This window comes from Manis javanica, chromosome 16, assembly GCF_040802235.1.
Source record: "Manis javanica isolate MJ-LG chromosome 16, MJ_LKY, whole genome shotgun sequence".
In the NCBI taxonomy this organism is placed as follows: Eukaryota; Metazoa; Chordata; class Mammalia; order Pholidota; family Manidae; genus Manis; species Manis javanica.
Window position 1 is genome coordinate 10,420,365 of NC_133171.1, and position 12,916 is coordinate 10,433,280.

Sequence of the window (12,916 nt, forward strand, 5' to 3'; positions counted from 1 at the left end):
TAGTTTATATAGCATTCATCTGTGTTGTATATTCTATAGATCTGGACAAATGGTATGATGTGTGCCCATCATTATTGTATCATATGGTGTGTTTTCACTGCCCTAAAAATCCACTATGTACCACCTATTCATCCTTCTCCCTACACCCACCCCTGTCAACCACTGATCTTCTTATTGTGTCCATAGTCCCTCCTTTTAGAGAATGTCATGCAGTTGGTGCCATAGCCCTTAGCATGCAGCCCTTTCAGATCAGCTCCTTTCACTAACATATATTTAAAGTTCTTCCATGTCTTTTCAAGCTTGGTACTTCATTTATTTTTAGCACTGAGCAATATTCCAGTGTCTGGATGTATCAGTTTATTTATCCATTTGCCTACTGAAGGATATCTTTGTTGGTTCCAAGTTTAGTCAATTAAGAATAAAGCTGCTGTAAGCATTCATGCATAGGCTTCTGTATGGACATAAGTTTTCAACTCCTTTGGGAAACCATTGCAGGATCATATGGTAAGAGTATGTGCAGTTTTGTTAGAAAATGTCAAACTGTCTTCCAAAGTGGCAATACCATTTTACATTCTCATCAGCAATGAGTAAGAGTTTCTGTTGCTCCACATCTCACCAGAACTTGGTGTCAGTGTTTTGGACTTGGGCTATTCTAATAGCTCTGTAGTGGTATCTCTCTGTTGTTTTCATTTGCACTTCTCTGATGCCATAGAACTTGAACCATCTTTTCATGTGCTTATTGGCCATTTGTAAATTTCATTGGTGAGGATTCTGCCAAGATCTTTGGCCTATTTTTTAACTGGGTTGTTTTTCTTATATTGTTGAAGTTTAAGAGTTCTTTGTATATTTTGGGTAACAGTCATTTTTAGATGTGTTGTTTGCAAGTTTCTTTTCCAAGTCTGTAACTTGTCTTCTTATTCCCTTGACATTGTCTTTTGCAGAATGGAAATTTTTTATTTTAATGAAATCCAGGGTCTCAATTATTTTTTTTCATGAATCATGCATTTGGTGCTGTTTCTCACATCATCACCATACCCAAAGTAATCTAATTGAATAATACTATATTATCTTGTAGGAGTTGCAACATTTTGCAGTTTATTTATATGTATGATCAATTTTGAATTTTGAAGGGGTTATAAGGTCGGTTTCTAGATTCATTTATTTGCATGTGGATGCTCAGTTCTACAAGCAATATTTGTTGAAAAGACTGTCTTTGCTTCATTATATTTCCTTTGTTCCTTGTGAAAGATCACATGACTATATGTATCTCCCGCTTTGGGCTCTCTGTTGTGTTCCATTGATCTATATCTATATTCTTTCACTATCACACTGTCTTGATTACTGTAGCTTTATATTAAGTCTTCAGATTGGGTACTGTTAGTCCTCCTATTTTCTTCTCCTTCAGTGTTGTGTTGGCTTTATTATCCTTTTAATGTCCATGGGATCAGTAATGATTGGCCCATCTTTTATTTCCAATACTAGTATTTGTGTCTTCTTTTTCCTTAGTTATCATGGCTAGAGGTTAATAAATTTCACTGATATTTTCAAAGTAGCAGCAGGTTTGGTTGATTTCCTCTATTGCCCTTTGTATTTTCAATTTCATTGATTTATGCTCTAATTTTTATTTTTTGTGTGTTTACTTTAGATTTAATTTTTTCTTCTTTATCTAGTTTCCTTCAGTATATTTTAGATTATTGGTTTAAGATTCTTTTTCTTTTCTAATATATGCATTAAGTGCTATGAGTTGTCCTCCAAGCACTGCTTTGACAGTATCCCACAAATTTTAAGCTGTTCTATTTTCATCTCCATTTAGTTCAAAATTTTTGACTTTGCCTTACATCTCTTCTTTGACCCATATATTATTTTTCAAGTATGAATTTTAATCTCCATATTTTCAGATATTCCAGCAATCATTCTGTTTTTTCTGTCTACTATACTTCCATTGTGATCTAAGCAAACATTGTATGACTTCTATTATTTTAACTTAAGATACATTTTATAGCCCAGGATGTGGAATATCTTTTTTAATCCTTTTTGTGAGTTTAAGTAGAACAGGTACTAAAGAAAACAAGGTCACTGATTCAAACAGACATATGCACCCCTATGATTATCACTGCACTATTTATGATAGCAAAGGTATAGAAGTCTTCCTCTGTCCCTTGAGAGTGTAAATCTCTCATGTCTTTGAAATGTAAACACCCCAGGAGATGCCCAAAACGCTGCCCACAGAGATTGAAGAAAAAAAAAAGAGGGAGGGAGAGTTTTAAGTTCCAATTTCTGTAGACAACTCTAGCCTTTTTCAGATACTATTCAGGTTGTACAGGAAACAGGAGGGAAGGGAGTGTGGCTCAGTGACAGGGATGCAGGGCAGGAGTCTGTAAATCAACCCCGAAAGTGGGATCCAATGCGACATCATTTCCAGTGATCCCCCACCCCACCCCGAGGGGAGACGTGTTCAAAATTCCAGATGTGAGACTTCAGGCTTCCACATGTCTGTGGGAACTTGCAGCACCTGGATATAGTTCCTTTTGCCTAATTGTTAGTGTTTTACATTAATTCTATTTTCTTTTAGTTCTAAAACTTCAGAAGAACAGACTGGAAGAAAACTGTCAGAAAATGCTTCATGTAAATGTCAAGCTTTGACAGGTGTTACTGTGTTTCTGAAGTAAGCTTCCAAAACAGGACACAAGAGTTGTAGTCATCTATGAAACACATTATTGTTAACACTCATGTTAATTCCAAGGAATTATTGGCTAAGCAAGACTCATAACCATCTCTGGGCATCTAAATAAATTGCTTCACAACTTCTCCTTCAAAGAAAACCGCAAAACTAACAAATCCCAAATGCAGGAAAGCACACACGAGTGCAGGCAGTTGCGAGATCTTTCCCAGGCACTGCTGCAGAAGTGAGCAGTGCACCTCACTGATGCAATTTGAAGATCAACAACAGGCATATTAAACTGACCACTAGAGTCCTGAAATCTATTCTGAGAAAATGCAAAATTTTTCAGCACTAAACTAGAAGAAAATGGATAAGATTAGTCAAAATGAAAAGAAATGAAAAGAGCAATTATTATATAGCACAATAAACTAGAACACAAATAGGGCTAAAAAGTTAGTCGTACCCTCCCCGTGGCCTAAGGAGCTCCCCATCTTGCGGCATGCCAGGCGTTCAAGGACACGGAGGAAGGCAGAAGCATCTCGCAGCCCAGGGACCAGGCCAGTGGTGAACTGTCTGCTCTTAGCATCTGTCTGTGAAGAGAAAGTAGAAATAAAGGAGAAAATGGTCAAAATTACTTGCAAAGTGCTGTGTGAACACAGTGGCAATCTCTGCCGTACCTTAAGCAAACTCTCTTTCCAGATTACGTGGACTACTTTTTGCTTTTCTACCCTGCATTTCTAAAACCTACAGTGGTTAGTTAAGAATGAGTTAATATCTGTAAACCCCCAACCTTCATCTGTTGAATCAGAATAGTCAGCAAAAGGCATTATAAGCGGTAATTGCCTTAAGAATCCCCATTCTTTCCGAGGTTTGAACTTCTTATATTGGATTTTGCCACCTGCTCCCGTGTGTCCGCTCTACAAGTCTAAAAGTAACAGAGAGCAGCACATGTCCAACTTTAGTGTGTATCATCACCTGGGGATCTTGTCTGATTCTGATCAATAGCTCTGGTCTCTTTCTAACAAGTTCCCAGGGGATGCGGATGAAGCAAATTTGTGGAAAAAATATATATATATTGCACTCATAGAGCAGGTACTGAAATTCTAAAGAGTGGGAAATTACTTCATAAAAAGGGATTATTCTGCAAGTGATCAGTACACAGTTCTCAGTGGCGCACCATACAAACACACAGGTCACACCCTGAGCGAGGATCCCAGCCAAGGGGACAATCCAGCTCTGAAACTGGCTCAGCTCTTCTTCTCAGACCTGGTGCTTCCGGGGAGAACCCTGTCTTCCAGGAAGGGGAGCCCTCCAGGGCAGGGATGTATCTTCCCACGGAAGGGTCATGTTTCTTTAATTTACACAAAGGCACAGTGTGGGTTTTTTTGTGGCTATTATGGCAATTTAACTTTAGAGAGAAGAAAGTAAAAATTTATCTCTTTTGAAAAGAAAAACTTGACCTTTTTAAGAATGAAATTATTTGTATTTATTTAAACCTTAATTTCTGATTTGCATTTTTCAACAATAAACATATTTTAATTTACTTCTATTTTACTCCTCTAGCTTTTGCAAAGTTTTCAAAGAACAGCATTAGTAAACTCAAACTCTCAGGGGATTAGAAAAACAAAAAGTTGTACCTTTCTAACTACCAGCATATTAGATTATATTTTCATCCCCCAGAAGCAGTTTATTTGCCTAAACATAAATGATATCTTAAAACATTTCTATATTTCACTGTATTCCTTGATAAGAAATTTAATTAGAAACAGGATCAATTTGTTTTCTCACCCTGTAACTATATGTGTGTGTGTAGGTTAATGGGGTTCAGGGCACACTACACCAAAACATGGCATGTTGGCATACTGAGTATTTTAAGCAGGTAGGTCACACTGACCTCCACCACCTTACTGTTTTCCTTGAAACAGGTCATAAAATCCTCATGTGAGAGGGACCTTCCTATACCCAGAGGAAAGGAGCATCTTTATGCCTGTGGACAAAGATTCCTAAGAAACTGGCCTTGCTAAGTTTCCCCCAGTTTACTATAATTACCTCATACTCTTTAACCTATCACATTCCTCCACAACTGTCCATTCTTCATCAAGTCCAGTATAAGAATACAGGTCTGTTTCTTTAGGTCTTTATTTCCTCATTAAGGCTCCCATATTATGTAAAACTTACACTAAATGCGTACACATTTCTCCTGTTAATCTGTTCTTGCCAGTTTGATTTTCAATCCGAGCCAAGAACCCCAGTAGGGTCAAAGAAAAAACTTTTTCCTTCCCTATAATGTATATATTCTTCTATTTCAAAAATAATTTAGTATCCATTACAATAAAAGGTAACCACAATAGAATCACCAACTATTAACCTACAACAAAAGATGAAAACAAAGTAATCAATGAAAAAGAGGTGATTGTTCCATACACCTTGGCTAAAACCAGAACGGATTTTGAGTAGACCAAGCACATATTCCAGCTCTCCTCCCATCAAACACTACAAATCCCTGGAAAGACTATCTATGTGCGTCCATGGATGTCCATCAGCATAAGCCAGAGGGTCCCTGTGAAGGCTGGGAATTGCCAGGGGTTACAGAGTGTTCTAGACAAGCAGGGGAAGCCCATTTTTAGGTAAGCATTTCTGGTAAACTTTCTAAGGGATCTCAGAAGAAAAGAAACTGAACCTCCAAGTCTCCTGAAAGGTGTTATGATTTATTTTCTCATTCAAGCAATTTTGGGATATTTTCTTTTTTTTTAATTGAAGCATAGTTGATGTAATATTATATTAGTTTCAGTTATACAACATAGTGATTTAATAGTGATATGCATCACAAAATGCTTACCAAGATAAGTACAGCTACTGTCATTATACAAAGGTTATTGACTACATTCCCCATGCTGTACCTATTTATTTCATAATCGGAGGTTTGTCCCTCTTTATCCCCTTCACTTATTTCATTGTATTCTTTTCCTTAAAGGGGCCACTCCAATCTATAGAAGATTCAGGACACACAAGACTTAAGACAACCCTGTATCAAAGACATGAGGAGTGCTACATCCATGGTGCAAGAACGGGTCATCATGAAAAACTACAGAGGTCTTGAAAGTGAAAATTATAATTGTTGAAATTTAAAAATGAGTGAATAGATGGCTTGAAAAGCTAAATGGATACAGCTGAAGGGTAAATGAGAGAGCAAGAAGGTCCAGGAAAGAATTCTTCCATAGCCCATACTGATCAAAATTGATGAGAAAAGTTAAGAGACATGGAAGATAAATCCATCTTATAGCTTTACAAAAGCACAGCATAGAGTGAATGGAAGTCAGCAACATGTGAAGGAATGATGGATGAGAATTGTCCAGGACAAGGAAGCACAAATCCTTAGACTGAAAGGGCCCCCTGAATATGAGAGGATGAGTAAAAACAACAAAAAAACACAACAAAAAAACACCAGGCATGTAGTAGTGAGATTTCAGTGTACCAAGCCTGGATTCCAAAAGTGACTGGTGAAAAAGGAGATTACCCAAAAAGAACCAGAGGCAAATTGACACTTGCCATCTCCTCAATAGCACTGGAGCCAAGGAGATAATGGAACACTATCTTCCAGAGCAGGAGGAAAAATAATGGAATCTAAAATTCTATATCCAGAGAAAATATTGGTCATATGTAAGGGCAAAACCAAGACATGTTTAAGCATCTAAAAGCTCCGGAAGTTCATCACCTACATACTTTCTCTAAAAGAGGTGTTCCAGCATGAAAAACAATTATTCCAGGAGACAAGATGACATACAAGAAGCAATGGTGAGTTAAAAAACTTAATAGCATGTGTTGCATAAATAAATATTGATGCACTTTTAAAATTAAAATTAATATTCCCAAAGATATCAAAAGGAGAAAGGTTTTGGGGAAGTTCCATGGAATGGTAATAGAACAAAAGTGTGCTTGGGATCCTGTTTTGATAAAGAGACATAGATACTAACTCCATATGTTAGAAAAAAGCAACTTGAGCCACATGCATGGTAACTTTAAGGATAAATTTAAGACATAGAATGCATAATTTTTAAATCTGTGAAAGTGGAACAATTGAACAAAGAAAATTAAATCAAATCCAATGGAAATCAAGAAATCAGGAAAAGGGAGAAAAATCAAAGGGAAAGAACTGTAAAAAATCTCACAAACACATGGAGGCTTCATAACATGCTCCTAAATAACCAATGGATCAATGACCAAATAAAAACAGAGATCAAGTAATATATGGAGACAAATGACAATAATTCAACACCGCAAAATGTGTGGGATGCAGCCAAGGCCATGCTAAAAGGAAAGTATATTGCAATACAGGCCTGCCTCAAGAAAGAAGAACAATCCCATATAAGCAGTCTAAACTCACAATTAATGAAACTAGAAAAAGAACAACAAATGTGGTCCAAAGTCAGTAGAAGGACGGATATAAAAAAGATTAGAGCAGAAATAAATAAGATTGAGAAGAATAAAACAATAGAAAGAATCAATGAAAGCAAGAGCTGGTTCTTCGAGAAAATAAACAAAATAGATAAACCCCTAGCCAGACTTATCAAGAAAAAAAGAGAGTCTACACACATAAACAGAATCAGAAATGAGAAAGGCAAGATCACTACGGACACCATAGAAATACAAAGAATTATTAGAGAATACTATGAAATATTATATGCTAACAAACTGGATAACCTAGAAGAAATAGACAACTTTCTAGAAAAATACAACCTTCCAAGGTTGACCAAGGAAGAGACAGAAAATCTGAACACACCAATTACCAGCAACAAAATTGAACTGGTAATCAAAAACCTACCTAAGAACAAAACTCCTGGATCAGATGACTTCACCACTGAATTTTATCAAATATTTAGTGAAGACCTAATACCCATTCTCCTTATATTTTTCCAAAAAATAGAAGAGAAGGGGATACTTCCAAACTCACTCTATGAGGCTAGCACCACTCTAATACCAAAATCAGGCAAAGACACCACAAAAGAAAGAAAATCACAGACCAATATCCCTGATGAACAAAGATGCAAAAATACTCAACAAAATATTAGCAAACCAAATTCAAAAATACATCAAAAAGAATCATCCATCATGATCAAATAGGATTCATTCCAAGGATGCAAGGGTGTTACAACATTTAAAAAATCCATCAACATCATCCACGACATCAACAAAAAGAAGGACAAAAACCACATGATTATCTCCATAGATGCTGAAAAAGCATTTGACAAAATTCAACATCCATTCATGATAAAAACTCTCAACACAATGGGTACATAGGGCAAGTACCTCAACATAATACAGGCCATATATGACAAACCCACAGCCAACATTATGCTTAACAGTGAGAAGCTGAAAACTTTTCCTTTAAGATCAGGGACAAGACAGGGTTGCCCACTCTCTCCACTTCTATTCAACATAGTACTGGAGGTCCTAGCCACTGCAATCAGACAACACAAAGAAATAAAAGGCATCCAGATTGGCAAGGAAGAAGTGAAACTGTCCCTGTTTCCAGATGACATGATATTGTACATAAAAAATCCTAAAGCATCCATTCCGAAACTACTAGATCTAATATCTGAATTCAGCAAAATTGCAGGATACAAAATTAATACACATAAATCTGTGGCATTCCTATACACTAACAATGAACTAGTAGAAAGAGAAATCAGGAAAACAATTTCATTCACAGTTGCATCAAAAAGAATAAAATACCTAGGAATAAACCTAACCAAGGAAGTGAAAGACCTGTACTCTGAAAACTATGAGACACTCATGAGAGAAATTAAAGAAGATACCAATAAATGGAAACACATCCCATGCTCATGGATAGGAAGAATTAATATTGTCAAATTGGTCATCCTGTCTAAAGCAATCTATAGATTCAATGCAATTCCTATCAAAATACCATCAGCCTTCTTCAACGAACCAGAGAAAATTGTGCTAAAATTCATATGGAACCACAAAAGACCTCCAATAGCCAAAGGAATCCTGAGAAGGAAGAATATAACAGGGGGAATTATGCTCCCCAACTTCAAGCTCTACTACAAAGCCACAGTAATCAAGACAATTTGGTACTGGCACAAGAACAGACCCATAGACCAATGGAACAGACCAGCAAGTGCTGATATAAACCCAACCATATATGGTCAGTTAATATATGATAAAGGAGCCATGGACATACAATGGGGAAATGACAGCCTCTTCAACAGCTGGTGTTGACAAAACTGGACAGCTACATGCAAGAGAGTGAAACTGGATTATTGTTTAACCCCATACACAAAAGTAAACTCGAAATGGATTAAAGACTTGAATGTAAGTCACGAAAGTATAAAACTCTTAGGAGACAACATAGGCAAACATCTCCTGAATATAAGCATGAGCAACTTCTTCCTGAACCCATCTCCTTGAGAAAGGGAAACCAAAGCAAAAATGAACTCAAGGGACTACATCAAACTAAAAAGTTTTTGTACAGCAAAAGACATCATAAACAAAACAAAAAGGCATCCTACACTATGGGAGAATATATTTGTAAATGACATTTGCAACAAGGGGTTAACATCCAAAATATATAAAGAACTTACACACCTCAACACCCAAAAAGCAAATAACCTGATTAACAAATGGGCAGAGGATGTGAAGAGACAGTTCTCCAAAGAAGAATTTCAGATGGCCAACAGACACATGAGAAGATGCTCCACATCAGTAATCATCAGGGAAATGCAAATTGAAAGCACAATGAGATATCACCTCACACCAGTAAGGATGGGCAGCATGGAAAAGACTAAGAACAACAAATGCTGGCAAGGATGTCGAGAAAGGGGAACCCTCCTACACTGTTGGTGGGAATGTATGTTAGTTCAACCATTGTGGAAAGCAATGTGGAGGTTCCTCAAAAACTGCAAATAGAAATACCATTTGACCTTGGAATCCCACTCCTTGGAATATACCCAAAGAATACAACTTCTCAGATTAAAAGAGACACATGCACCCCAATGTTTATTGTAGCCCTTTTTACAATAGCGAAGCTATGAAAGCAACCTAAGTGTCCATCTGTAGATGAATGGATAAACAAAGGGTGGTACATATATACAATGGAATACTACTCAGCCATAAGAAACAAATGCTACCATTTGCAACAACATGAACAGAGCTGGAGGACATTATGCTCAGTGAAATAAGCCAGGCGGAGAAAGACAAATGCCAAATGATTTCCCTCATTTGTGGGGTATAACAATGAAGTATGACTGAAGGAACAAAATGGAGCACACTTATAGACTCCAAGAATGAACTAGTGGTTACCAAAGGGGAGGGGTGTGGGAGGGGTGCTGAGGAGGGAGGGAGAAGGGGACTGAAGGGTATTATGTTTAGTACACATGGTGTGGGGGTCACGGGGAAGACAGTGTAGCACAGAGAAGGCACATAGTGGATCTGTGGCAACTTGCTGCACTGATGGGCAGTGACTGCATTGGGGTATGGATGGGGACTTGATAATATGGGTAAATGTAGTAACCACATTGTTTTTTCATGTGTAACCTTCGTAAGGGTGCATATCAATCATACCTTAATAAAAAAAAATTTTAAATAAAGGGAAAGTACTATAAATAAAAAGACTAAAATGAGATGGCAAGATAGGTCTTAACTTGAGTAGTCACAATAATTTTAAACAGGGTACATTGTAAATATAATGTAAATTATAAATGTAAACATGGAATAGAGCAGATGCTTAATGTTAAGTATGTGAAAATATTTAAGTATTTAAATACATTTTTGAAACTGCACAGAAAACAGTTATATATAGATATAGGTAAGCATTACATCTTCAATATAGGAACATTCACTAAACTCTTGAAATGATATATTTGCAGAGAGGAGCAATTGGGACTGATGATGGTAATAACTAAAAGATATCAATCTGAGATTTATTTCTTAAATAATAACAAATTAGACTAGAAACAAACATGACTGAATGTTAATAGTTGCTAATTCTGAATGGTGTTGAGTATGGGCATTTGTCAAATTAATCCTTTACTTTTCTCTTTTCCTTCTAGTTCTCCAAAATATTATTTTATGGAAATAAGGAAAGAAAGATCAGAGGAAAGGGCAAGCAAGTGGCTTACTACCACAGCTGACTTGGTTTTGACAGCCAAGAAGAAGTCGCATCCTCTCATGGGTGGCAGAAGGGAGAGAAACAGACAGACCCGTCGGAAGTATAGAGCGCTGGCGGGCATGACCAGCCTGGACACAGCAGCTCGGTGAGGCTGCGGATGTGTGCATCCATCAGAGGCCACTCCCCAGTGCCCTACAGTGCAAATCCTCGCTTACCACCCCTAACAATATAAATTCCCAACTTCTCAAAAGAAAGTCAATATTCAAAACTTTTCCTCAAGATTTTATAAGTAGAAATCAATATTAACTGAAGAACAAGGAAACCTTTCCTATAATAGCTTCTTCCTGACTCTTTTCATTTCATGTCCTGGTGGTGCAATTCCTTGCTGACTTTTCTCTGGCTCTTGGTGGTTTACTTGCTATTTTTCAAAAGCAGTGGCCCCTTTGTTGTTTGCAGAAAGAAAACTAAACTGGAGCTTGAGCATCAAGCTGTAGTCTGGGAGCTGAAACACTGATTGACATCTTTTTTAGCAGAAGGTCAGTAGTGCCTACTCCATTCCTTGAGTGCTAAGAATAACTATTAAATTTATTTTCTCTTCTTAATCTTAGAATTGATCATAGAGTATAACATATTTTACATTACTGTATGAGTTTACATATGGGCTCATAGATCAGAAGGTAGAATTTATCCCGTGCACAGTTCTGTAGATTTTTTTGTTGTTGACTTTTGAAGAGTTGAAGAAAGTACCTAAATGATAAAAAGTGAACAAAAATCACTGGGGAAAATACGGTTCAGCATTGGAAGGGAACCATCCCTCCATACTTCTGGGTCAGAAAACTCAGAAAACCATAATAAAAATGTTTATTATACTAAGAATACAATTTAGCAAGCTGAGTGATAAAATTTATTGAATAGTGTTCTAATGCTCAGGGTTTGTACATCTTCTATCAGCAGCATAATCCAATGCCCAGTGCAATGTCTGACACACAGGTAGCTAATAACTATTTTTTAATAAATAAACAAGTGAATGAATGAATGAATATGAGCTAAAAGGAAAAAGGAAAAAAGATTAGTGACCCACACAGCAATGGTGATGGCTGTATCTGCCCTCAGTAGTTATCATCACTTTTAAGAATAGGTCTGCACCAGGGAAATAATCAAGAACTGCCCAGCTCTTCTAACATCAGCAGGAACAACAACAAAAAAACTAAAATAACTCTAAGTTTTTACATTGAAATATTGACCTTGTAAAACAATATTCTTAGAAGTTCATTCTTAGGTGATCTATGTCTCCCCAAACAGATATGCTGAAGTCCTAACCCTTAGGAGCTCAGAATGTAACCCTATATGAAAGTAGGATCAAGTTAAAACTGCTTACAGAAGTAGTCAAGTTAAAATGAGGTCTTTTGGTGGGCCCTAGTCCAACACGGCTGGTGTTCTTACAAAAAGGGGTAATTTAGAAACAAAGATAGACATGAACAGAAGGTAGAATTGATCTGAGCAAAAATGGATTCAAACTAGGCAGCACAGACTAGAAGTGGCTGGGGGCGCTCCACTGAAAGGAGCTGCTGGAAAGACTTTTATAGAGGAGGCAGAAAGAAATCAAGGAAATTCTTTGGTTATAACTTAAGTGGTTGTGTTATTTGGGAAAGCCCACTTGGATGTTTGTGATTGGTTATCCTTAGAATTTCATTTCTTAACCTTGAAGCTTGGGTTGTGGTTTGCTTACATGAGCTACAAATACGTTAAAGCCACTTCAGTCTAATGATCTTCTTGTTTAATTAATTTAACAGGGTTTCCCATCCAAGTTTTTTAGTAGAGATTAGGAAAAGTTGTTTTGCAAGCATCATTTATCAAACATGTATTATATATGATTTTGAAACTGTTTACTGTCTCAATATATAAAGCTACTTTTTAAAATTATGGAACATGTCGAGTCCTGTACACTCTGAGAATGTACAGGAATTTTGAAATGTTATTTCTTTACTTCATCCAACAAAAACCGAGGTATTCTAGTGAATGCTTGGATATAATGATGAATACAAACAGACCTGATACACAGCCAACCTCTGAAGTTTATAGTCATGTAGATATTTAAAAGCAAAACTTTAATAAATGTTCCCAAA

At 36.8% G+C, this 12,916-nt stretch overlaps 1 protein-coding gene across 1 annotated transcript in view; it reads right to left on the minus strand.

The window, feature by feature from the left end:
• Positions 1–12,916, minus strand: part of LOC140846918 (bromodomain adjacent to zinc finger domain protein 2B-like) — a 195,811-nt gene that overhangs the window by 114,002 nt on the left and 68,893 nt on the right. Inside the window, exon 5 of the mRNA XM_073225239.1 lies at positions 3,126–3,252. The gene's annotated coding sequence lies outside the window, so the exon portion shown is untranslated. The remainder of the gene's footprint in view (positions 1–3,125; positions 3,253–12,916) is intronic.